The following is an 11,058-nucleotide window of genomic DNA, read 5'->3' on the forward strand; positions in this document are numbered from 1 at the left end:
AGAAATACAAAGGAGTGTAAGAAATGCGAAGAACTACGAAGAACTCTATGCCAAGAAATTTGAAAACCTAGTTGAAATGCACACATTTCTATGAAAATATAATCTTCCAAAACTGAATGAAGAACAAGCAGAAAACCTGAAGAGACCAATAACAGCAGACGAAATTGAAGCAGTCATCAAAAAACTCCCAACACATAAAAGCCATGGACTAGATGGTTTCACAGGAGAATTCTACAAAGCATTTAAGGAAGAGCTAACCCCTATCCTTCACAGACTATTCAAAAAAATCCAAACTGATGGAACACTCCCCAACTCTTTTTATGAAGCCAGCATCATCCTAATCCCAAAACCAGATAAAGACACAATGAAGAAAGAAAACTTCAGGCCAATATCACTGATGAACATGGACGCTAAAATTCTCAACAAAATATTGGCAAACCGCATCCAGCAATACATTAAAAAGATCATCCACCATGACCAAGTGGGATTCATCCCAGGGATGCAAGGATGGTACAATATTCTCAAATCAATAAACATAATACATCACATCAACAACAGTAAGGACAAAAATCACATGATCATATCAATAGATGTGGAAAAAGCATTTCATAAGATACAGCACCCATTTCTGATAAAAACACTCAGCAAAGTGGGAATAAAGGGAGCATTCCTCAACATAATAAAGGCCATATATGAGAGAACTACAGTCAACATCATACTCAATGGACAAAAACTTAGAGCTTTCTTACTAAGATCAGGAACAAGACAAGGATGTCCTCTTTCACCACTCGTATTCAACATAGTTTTGGAAGTCCTAGCCACAGCAATCAGACAAGAAAAAGTAATAAAAGAATACAAATTGGAAAGGAGGAAATGAAACTGTCACTGTTTGCAGATAACATGATACTGTACATGGAAAACCCTATAGACTCCACTAAAACACTACTCAACCTAATAAATGAATTTGGCCAAACAGCTGGATACAAAGTCAATACTCAGAAATCAAAGGCATTCCTGTACACCAGCAATGAAACTGCAGAAACAGAAATCAGGAAAAAAATCCCATTTGATATAGCAACAAGAAAATTCAAGTACCTGGGAATCAACCTAACCAAGGAGGTAAAAGACCTGTACTCAGAAAACTACACAACACTGAAGGAAGAAATTAAGGAAGATACAGGCAAATCGAAGCATGTACCATGCTCATGGATTGGAATAATTAACATTATCAATATGGCCATACTACCAAAAGCAATTTATAGATTCAATGCAATCCCAATTGGAGTACCCATGACATATTTCACAGATATAGAACAAACATTTCAGAAATTCATATGGAACCACAAACGACCTGAAAAACTGCAGCAATTTTGAGAAAGAAGAACAAAGCAGGAGGGATCACAATACCTGATATCAAACTGTATTACAAGGCCACTGTAATCAAAACAGCCTGGTACTGATATAAAAACAGGCACATAGACCAATGGAACAGAAAAGAGAGCCCAGAAATAAATCAAGTCTTTATGGTCAATTAACATTTGACAAAGAGGCAGGAGCATAAAATGGAGCAAAAACAGCCTCTTCAACAGATGGTGTTGGGAGATCTGGACAGCTACGTGCAAAAACATGAAACTTGATCACCAACTTACACCACACCCAAAAATAAACCTAAGATGTATAAAAGACTTAAATATAAGTCGTAACACCATAAAAGTCCTAGAGGAAAACATTGGCCGGAAAATCTCAGACATTCCATGCAGCAATGTCCTCACAGACATGTCCCCTAAAGCAAGGGACATAAAGGAAAGAAAAACAATGGGACCTTATTAAAATAGGAAGCTTCTGCATGGCTAAAGAAAACAGCACCAAATTACAAAGAGAACCAACAGTATGGGAAATCATATTTGCTAATGATACCTCAGACAAGGGCCTGATCTGCAAAATATATAAAGAACTCACAGGATTCCACTCCAGGAAGACAAACAACCTTATTAAAAAATGGGCAAAGGACTTGAACAGACAATTCTCCAAGGAAGACATACAGAGGGCCCAGAGACATATGAAAAGATGCTCAGCATCACTAGCCATCAGAGAAATGCAAATTGAAACCACAATGAGGTACCATCTCACACCAGTCACAGTGGCCAACATAAACAAATCCACAAACAAATGTTGGAGAGGATGCGGAGAAAAGGGAACCCTAGTACATTGTTGGTGGAAATGCAGACTGGTGAGGCCACTGTGGAAAACAGTATGGAATTTCTTCAGAAAACTAAAAATGGAACTGCCCTTTGACCCAGCAATTCCACTGCTGGGATTATATTCTAATAGCCCTGAACACCAGTCCAAAAGAACCGATTCACCTCAATCTTCATAGCAGCACAATTTACAATAGCTAAGTACTGGAAGCAACCTAAGTGCCCATCAGCAAATGAGTGGATCAAAAACTATGGTACAGTTACACAATGCAATTCTATGCAGCAGGGAGAAAGAAGGAGCTCCTAGCCTTCGTGACAGCATGGATGTAACTGGAGAGCATTTTGCTAATTGATATAATCCAGATGGTGAGGGACAAATACCATATGATCTCACCTTTAACTGGAACATAATAAATAGATGAAAAAAGGAAACAAAATATAACCAGAGACATTGAAGTTGAGAATAATCTAACAATGGTAGGTGGGGAATGGGGAGGGGACAGTGAGGAGAGGGGATTCCAGGAACTACTGTAAATGACACATGCACAAAATCCAGGGGGAGGGTGGAGGTGGGTGAGGGGGGTTCAGCTGGTGTGGGGTGGAGGGATGGGGAGAAAAGGCACACAGCAGTAATTGAATATCAATACAAAATTAAAATTAAATATATATATATATATATATACATATATATATATATAGCCTTTGAGAAAAGAAAAATAATGTTTGAGTAAGTGACATATCTATTTTTCACTTTCTATTTTTTTTTCTCTTGGAATTTTTATTCATGCTCGTATATTTTTCATTTCTAAATAAATCATACTCACTTGGGTTGGAAGATACCATGATCACGAACCGCTTTTCCCAGGGCAGGGCTTTTCCATTGCAGTACAGATGTGCTGACACCTGTGATTTCCCAAATGTCGGAAATGCAAGTGCATAATTTGTGGTAGTGGAGGACTGCGTTCACACTTTCCCCTGAGAAAAAAAGAAAAAAAGTTACCAAATAAGTAATGGATGTGTGTTTTTGTTTCAGAGTAAAAAAGTATTTTCACTCTGACTTTATGCATAGGAAGAAACAGCCCTGGCTGCTGTGGCTCAGTGGATTGAGTACCAGCCTGCAAACCAAAGTTTCGCTGGTTCGACTACCAGTCAGGGCTCAGGCCTGTGTTGCAGCCCAGGAACCCAATAGGGGGCACGCGAGGGGCAGCTATACATTGATGTTTCTCTCCCTCTCTTTCTCCCTCCCTTCCCCTCTCTCTAAAGGTAAATAAATAAAATCTTTTTAAAAAAACACAAATGCACACACCCCAAAATTTAAAAGTAATTATGTATATAGAGATAAGACTATATATCATTCTATTTATTCTATATAATTTTGGGATTGTCTCCAATGTACATGCATTACTTTAATAATAAATTATTTAAATTATTTAAATAATATTATCTAAATAAATACAGTATTACTTTATTTAAAAAACGTATTCCCTCAAAAATACATATTTTAATAAACTCTATGGTATGTCTAGGTGTCACCATCTTCTTCACTGCAAAGCTAGTCTATACTATTAGCAACTGTCTCCTTTCCCTTTACTCCTCTTCCTTGGTCTAATTGCCACTTTTGGAGAAGAATCGGGAAGTACAAATGAGAAAAGGTGTCCCCTTACCTGGACTCTTGAGCTTCAGCCTCTCATGCACTTCCTGTCAAGGGGGAGGGGTTGATTTTTCTTTTGTTAAAGGTTTCATTTATTTATTTTTAGAGAGAGGGGAAGAGAAGAAGAAAGACAGGGTGAGAAACATCAAGGTGTGGTTGCCTCTCACTCACCCTTTATTGGGGACCTGGCCTGCAACCCAGGTGTACGCCCTTGTTGGGAATCAAACTGGCAACCTTTGGGTCTCAGACTGGCACTCAATCCACTGAGCCACACTAGCCAGGGCTGATTTTTCCCTGAGATTAAATAAAACTACAACTCTTTAATATTTGGATTATAATTCTACTGCACTTAATTATTTTAAATGAGTGTCATAATAAAATGAGAAGATAGAAACAGTATGTATTTCCTACTAGATTTAGGAAGAAAATTACTCTTAAACTTGCTTTCCCTATAGTAGCTTAAGCATGAGTGGCTTAAACATACTAGCCACTAAGTGGAGCTATATGCTCAAGAATGACAAATATGAAGCATGTGATCAGTTATTTTATGAAAGTAGATATAAGAATGTTCTTGGAGTCCTTCAAGAATGACAAAAATTCAGGTCTTTTTTCCACCAAAAATTCCACTTCCTTGCTCAAAATGAGTATTAAGAACCTGTGATGTTAAATGACTGGATGAAGTCATTTAGAAGGCCTAGGGGTGGGATATATATAACTGATATTCAGTTTCATTATTTACTTTAGAACAGATTATTTAAAACAATTGCAGTCTTATAAAATTTTCAACAATTCAGAATTATAGGATGACTTTTTACTTAAAATTTTAATTTCCTACTTTCATTTGTCATTCCACTATAAATCTGTTATTACTGACTTACATAATTTTACACACCAGGAGACTAAAAAGGAAAAATGCCTTAAGGTCATGTCAAATTTAATACAATTTTATTAAATATTTCACAATCTAAAGTAATAACTTTATCATTTATTTTTTTCAATATTTTATTGTTTGAGTAGGGGTTCATAACTGGGGGAAATTTCCCCCTAAGGAGATATTTGACACTGTTTGGAAACAATTTTCATTATCATAAATGAGTAAAGTGGATGCCACTAACAAGTAGTACATAGAGACCAGGGATACTAAGGATGAAGTACTTTATACTCTCACTAATGTATTCCCATTACCTCTCATAATCTTTGATACCACAATACAAAGAAAGAAAGGGAGAGGGAGGGAGGGAGGGAGGGAGGAGAGGAGTAGGGTAGGAAGGAAGGAAGAAAAACAGTAAGTTAATTGCCCAATTTTACCTGATTTAAAACTCAGCTCTCCTGACTTTAGTGCCCTTCCAGAAAGCCATACTATCTCTTTGAAAATTAATACAGAATACAACAATTTTGAAATTATTATTTGAACAGCTTCCATATGCACATATGGGTAAGTTTTTATGTGACTAATCATGTGTGTATATATAATAAAATAATAATAAAAGCCTCTTTAATGAACTTACTATGTGTCAAATAGTGTGCTTAATTAATTAATACAAACAATTGTTATTAAAATTACAGTAACCTCTAAAGTTGGTGTTATTTCTGATTCACAGATGGAAAGCTATAGTTCTAAGAGGTGAAAAACTGGGGTTTAAATCTAAGGTCTGATGATTCAAGTTTATGGTTTTTTTCTATTTTTAGTGGGTTCATGACAAAATTAGGCAGAATGAAATCCATATTGTTATCATGATATCAACTCATACCACCTCTCCCATAAAGGCTACACTAATATACAAACATGCATGCACAGACATATGCATAGTCGCTGATTGTACTACACATATATGTAACTGAAAGTTAGCTTAATTGAGAAGGGTGGTAGCAGAGACTCTTAACATCTATTCTTCTCAAGTCTGACACAAGTTCTTAGATTAAATCAGCCAAGTATCAGTATTTTTAGCTAGAAATGTAGCTGCCAAGAATATAGAATAATTTCCAATCCTCTCTACTTGTGAAGTGGGATTAAGTTTTGGCCAATGAGATAGAAGTAGAAATGTCATGTGATATAATAATTGTCCAATAATTGTCTTTATAAAAGTACTGAAGTTTGGACTTTGTCCTTTTTCTTCAATCTTTCTTCTGTTCTGCTTCTTGGAATGCAGTTGATACTTTAGACCTAATGATGAGGGCCACTCTCAGCAAAGTAGAGAATGAACTATAGGAGCTTAAGTCCTTGAAAATTTCATTGATCAGAGCTACCATTTTACACCTGAAATGTGAAATTCCAGACTTTTACATGAGAGAAATACATTTTTAAATTATTTAAATAACTATAATTTTGATTTTTTTACTGCTGGCAGCAGAACTTAATTCTAACTATCATAAGGATAAAATATTTTTCAAAGGAAGACTTAAAGGCCAGGAATGCAGTTAGGCTTAGACACTATTGATTATACCAAAAAACTGCTTTCTCTGACAGGGCTACCCAGTCTTCAAATCTATGTTGTCATTTTCCCAATGATATTTTCCCAGATTCAGCTGAAAAAGTAATTTAGGGATTATTTTTTTCTTTGATACAGCCAGAATACAATCTTCCTCAGCAAAAAGCATTCCTAGTTAATGAAATTAAACCTGCTTTCACTTTGTCATATAAATTCTTTCCTAGACAGATCTGAAAGATAGGTGGAGGAGACTGAGTCTGTGTTGACTAGACCTCAGTAGTGCCATCCTTGACAAAGGCCCTTATTAAAAGCAATTCATCTCATAGGAAAGAACTTGAATTTACATACTAAAAGTTTATGTGATCTGCATAGAGGCACATCTGATAAACAGTATGGGGAAAGCATGATAGAAGAGACTGCAGGGACTTGAACATAAATCCAACATGGGAGAATATAGAATCTAGCAACATGAGTCAACCATATAACAGACTGAAGTTAGAGTACAATTATGTATTAGTACAATATGTGGCATTCCAAAAACATTAAATCATACTCAGTCCAAAATTATTGAACCCACTTTGATTGACCACACTCCAGAGAAGTACCATTGTATCTTAGAAGAAAAAAATATCTAAACATAAAAATAAATGTTTTATAGCACAAAGTTTCCTTGTGTATTTACTGTTAGGACTTTCTAAACCAGCACAAAGATGTAAGAAAAAGTCATGTCCTTTTAGTTCTAAGAAACTTAAGACCAAGGGATAATTACAATAAATGATTATATTGGAAATGCACTGTGATGGTATAGATAATGGCTCAGGAAAGCTTTAAGTTGAGGTATAAGGTTACAAAGATCACCAGTATCATTTGAACAGACAAGAGATCCGTGAAAGTGGGCATTGTACAAGTTTTGCCAAATGGTGGCAGCAACAACTAGCACTTATAGGTGGAGAGTGTCAATCAGCAACAGCAATCACCTGAGTCTGTGCAGTGGCTCTAAAATAACAATGGTGAGAATGGATGAATTGAGGATGTGACATATGTTGAAGGTAAGAACAGCCTTGAAAATAGTCCAGGTGAAGCATGATTCAACATTCATGAACTTTTCCTGAGGACATAATATTTGTTAGGCTCTCTTCTAGATGATGGTGACATAGCAGTGAACAAAAAGAAAAAAAATATTTTTCCTTGTGGAGCTTATTTTCTATGAGAATGAGACACCAAATTAAAAAATGAATAAGTAAATTATAGAGAATTTTTAGAACAGTAAATGTTATTTTTAAAAATCAAGCTAGGGGGGAACCAAGATGGCAGCGTAGGTAGACACACTGCGCCACCTCGCACAACCAGAACTGACAGAGAAACAAACAGCAAGGGGGACCGACACCAAGGAAATAGAAAATAAACACATCCAGACTGGTAGGAGGGGCGGAGACGGGCACCGGGGTGGAGAGGACTCGAGTGGCTGTGGCGGGACTGAGACTGGCGGAGTGTGGGACAAATGGCGCAGGCAGTCCGAGCACTAGCAGACCCTGTGGCCCCACATTTGCACAGATAAACCCAGTGGGCCGGACTCAGAGTGGCAGAGAATGGGGCAGGCAGAGTGGCGGGTAGCACCCTGTGGCACCACATTCGCCCACAGATAAACCTGACGAACGGGGGGCAGCGAGGCAGACCGTGCAACCCAGGGCTCCAGCTCGGGGAAATAAAGCCTCAAACCTCTGATTGAAAGCGCCCCTGGGGGTTGGGGCGGCAGCAGGAGAGACTCCCAGCCTCACAGGAGAGGTTGTTGGAGAGACCCACAGGGGCCTAGAGTGTGCACAGGCCCACTTACTTGGGAACCAGCACCAGAGCGGCCCAGTTTGATTGTAGGTATCGGAGTGAAAGATTGAAATCCGGAGGACAGTGAGGCGGGCGCCATTGCTCCCACTAGGCCCCTCTCCCACGTACAGCGTCACAGTGCAGCCACCAGCATCACTCTGCCCCGGTGAACACCTAAGGCTCCGCCCCTTAAAGTAACAGACGCACCAAGACAAACAAACAAAAAAATGTCCCAAATGACAGAACACTTCAAAGCTCCAGAAAAAATACAACTAAGCGAGGAAGAGATAGCCAACCTATCGGATGCACAGTTCAAAGCACTGGTTATCAATATGCTCACAGACTTGGTTGAATCTGTTCGAAAAACAAATGCAAAAATGAAGCCTATGCTAAGAGAAACAAAGGAAAATGTACAGGGAACCAATAGTGATGAGAAGGAAACTGGGACTCAAATCAATGGTATGGACCAGAAGGAAGAAACAAACATCCAACCAGAAAAGAATGAAGAAACAATAACTTGGAAAAATGAGGAGAGGCTTAGGAACCTCCAGGACACCTTGAAACGTTCCAACATCCGAATTACAGGGGTGCCAGAAGGAGAAGAGGAAGAACAAAAAATTGAAAACTTATTTGAACAAATAATGGAGAACTTCCCCGATCTGGCAAAGGAAATAGACTTCCGGGAAGTCCAGGAAGCTGAGAGAGTCCCAAAGAAGCTGCACCCAAGGAGGAACACAACAAGGCACATCATAATTACATTACCCAAGATTAAACGCAAGGACCTACATCCAAGATTACTGCATCCAGCAAAGCTATCATTTAGAATGGAAGGAAAGATAAAGTGCTTCTCAGATAAGGTCAAGTTAAAGAAGCTCATCATCACCAAGCCCTTATTATATGAAATGTTAAAGGGAGTTACCTAAGAAAAAGAAGATCAAAAATATGAACAGTAAAAATGACAGCAAACTCACAGTTATTAACGGCCACACATAAAACAAAAACAAGAGCAAACTAGGCAAACAACTAGAACATGAGGGTTGTCAATAAGGGAGTGGGAGGGGGAGAGGGGGGGAAAGGTACAGAGAATAAGTAGCATAGATGATAGGTGGAAAATAGACAGGGGGAGGGTAAGAATAGTGTAGGAAATGTAGAAGCCAAAGAACTTATAAGTATGACCCATGGACATGAACTATGGGGGGGAATGTGGGAGGGAGGGGGGTGGGCAGGATGGAGTGGAGTGGGGGGGGAAATGGGACAACTGTAATAGCATAATCAATAAATATATTTAAATAAAAAATCAACAAAAAAAAGAAAAAAAATCAAGCTAAAGGGGCGGAGTAATAGAAAGGTTGAAATTTTAAATAAGGTAATTGGGGTACATCTCTCTAAGTTAATATTTGAGCAAATATTTGAAAAAAGTGAGGGAGAAAGCTATGTGTCTGTTTCAACAAAGAGGATTATGGAAAGAGGAAATAGCAAGTGGAAAGACACGGAGATGGGAACATGCCTGGTATGCTCAAAGAGTAATGAGGTCAGAGTTGTTATAGTTGATTAAGATGATGAATAGAAAAAAAGGAAGTCATAAAGTTAAGGTCTTGTAGACCATTTGAATTTCAGATTTTATTTGGAGAGGATGTCATTATGCAGAAGAAATGTATGAGCTGACTTAGGTATTAGCATACATTTTAAACTATTTCCTCCAGTGGTAATTCTTTGTGGTAGCATACAGTATCACAACCAGAATACTGACATTGATACAGTCAAGATACAGAACAGTTTTACCAACACAAAGTTCCATTCTATTATCCTTTTATAGCCACAATTGTCTCCTACCTTTTCTCCTCCTAACCTAGGTATCACTGTGGTGAGGAAAGTATTCTGTATTTCAACCATATCAGTGTTAATACTCTGGTTTGATGTTGTCTATAGTTTTAAAACTGGGAAACTGGGTAAAGGGTACATGAAATCTCTCTGTATTATTACAACTGCATGTGAATCTACAATGACCTAAAAAAACCCCACTACTTTAAAAGTCTCTTCATATCATTTAAATGGATTCTATTTATTTTACATAAGTTATATCTCAATAAAGTTAATTTTAAAAAATATATTTTAGTTTTTAAAAATTTTATTGAATTTATAGGGGTGACATTAGTTAATAAAATTATATAGGTTTCAAGCATACAACCTATAATACATCATCTGTATATTATATTGCATGTTTACTATCCAAAGTCAAGCCTCTTTCTGTCACTACTTATCCTTCTTTTTACCTTCTTCTACCTACTCCAGCCCACTTTCCTCTAGTAAGCAACATACTGTTGTCTGTATTTATGAGTTTTTTTTCTAAATCCCATCATTTTTTTCACCAAGCCCCTCAAACCTGCTCCACTCTGAAAGCTGTCAGTCTGTTTTCTGCATTTATGTTTATTTCTGTTTTGTTTATTTATTTTGTTCATTATATTCTACATATAATTTAAATAATATGGTATTTATCTTCATCTGTCTTATTTCACTTAATACCTTCTAGGTGCATCCATGCTTTTGTAAATATTAAGATTTTGTTATTTTTTGGCCAAGTAATATTCCACTGCATATATGTACAAAGGCTTTTTCATCCACTCATCTGTTGAGAGGTACTTGGGTGGCTTCGATAGCTTGGCTAATGTAAATAATGCTACAAAGAACATAGGTATACATGTTCATGGATCATGTGTATAAGTTCTTTGGCTACTCCATTTCCTATACTGTACTTTACATTCCCAGGGCTATTTTGTAACTAACTATTTGTTCTTCTTAATCCACTCACCTCTTCATTCATTCCCCTAAACCTCCTTTCCATCTGGCAACCATCAAAACTCGTGCCATTTTCCAATGATTAGTGACGTTGAGCATTTTTTCATGTGTCTGTTGGCCCTCTATATATCCTCATTGGAGAAGTGTCTGTTAAGGTCCTTTG

General features: G+C 37.4%; 1 non-coding gene across 1 annotated transcript; it reads left to right on the plus strand.

Annotated features, from left to right (window-relative positions):
• Positions 1-3,014: 3,014 nt before the first annotated feature.
• Positions 3,015-3,176, plus strand: LOC112296898 (U1 spliceosomal RNA). The gene has a single exon (XR_002973986.2). It is a non-coding gene; the product is annotated as a U1 spliceosomal RNA (small nuclear RNA).
• The last annotated feature ends 7,882 nt before the right edge of the window (positions 3,177-11,058 follow it).

Source organism: Desmodus rotundus, chromosome X, assembly GCF_022682495.2.
Source record: "Desmodus rotundus isolate HL8 chromosome X, HLdesRot8A.1, whole genome shotgun sequence".
NCBI classification, from domain to species: Eukaryota; Metazoa; Chordata; class Mammalia; order Chiroptera; family Phyllostomidae; genus Desmodus; species Desmodus rotundus.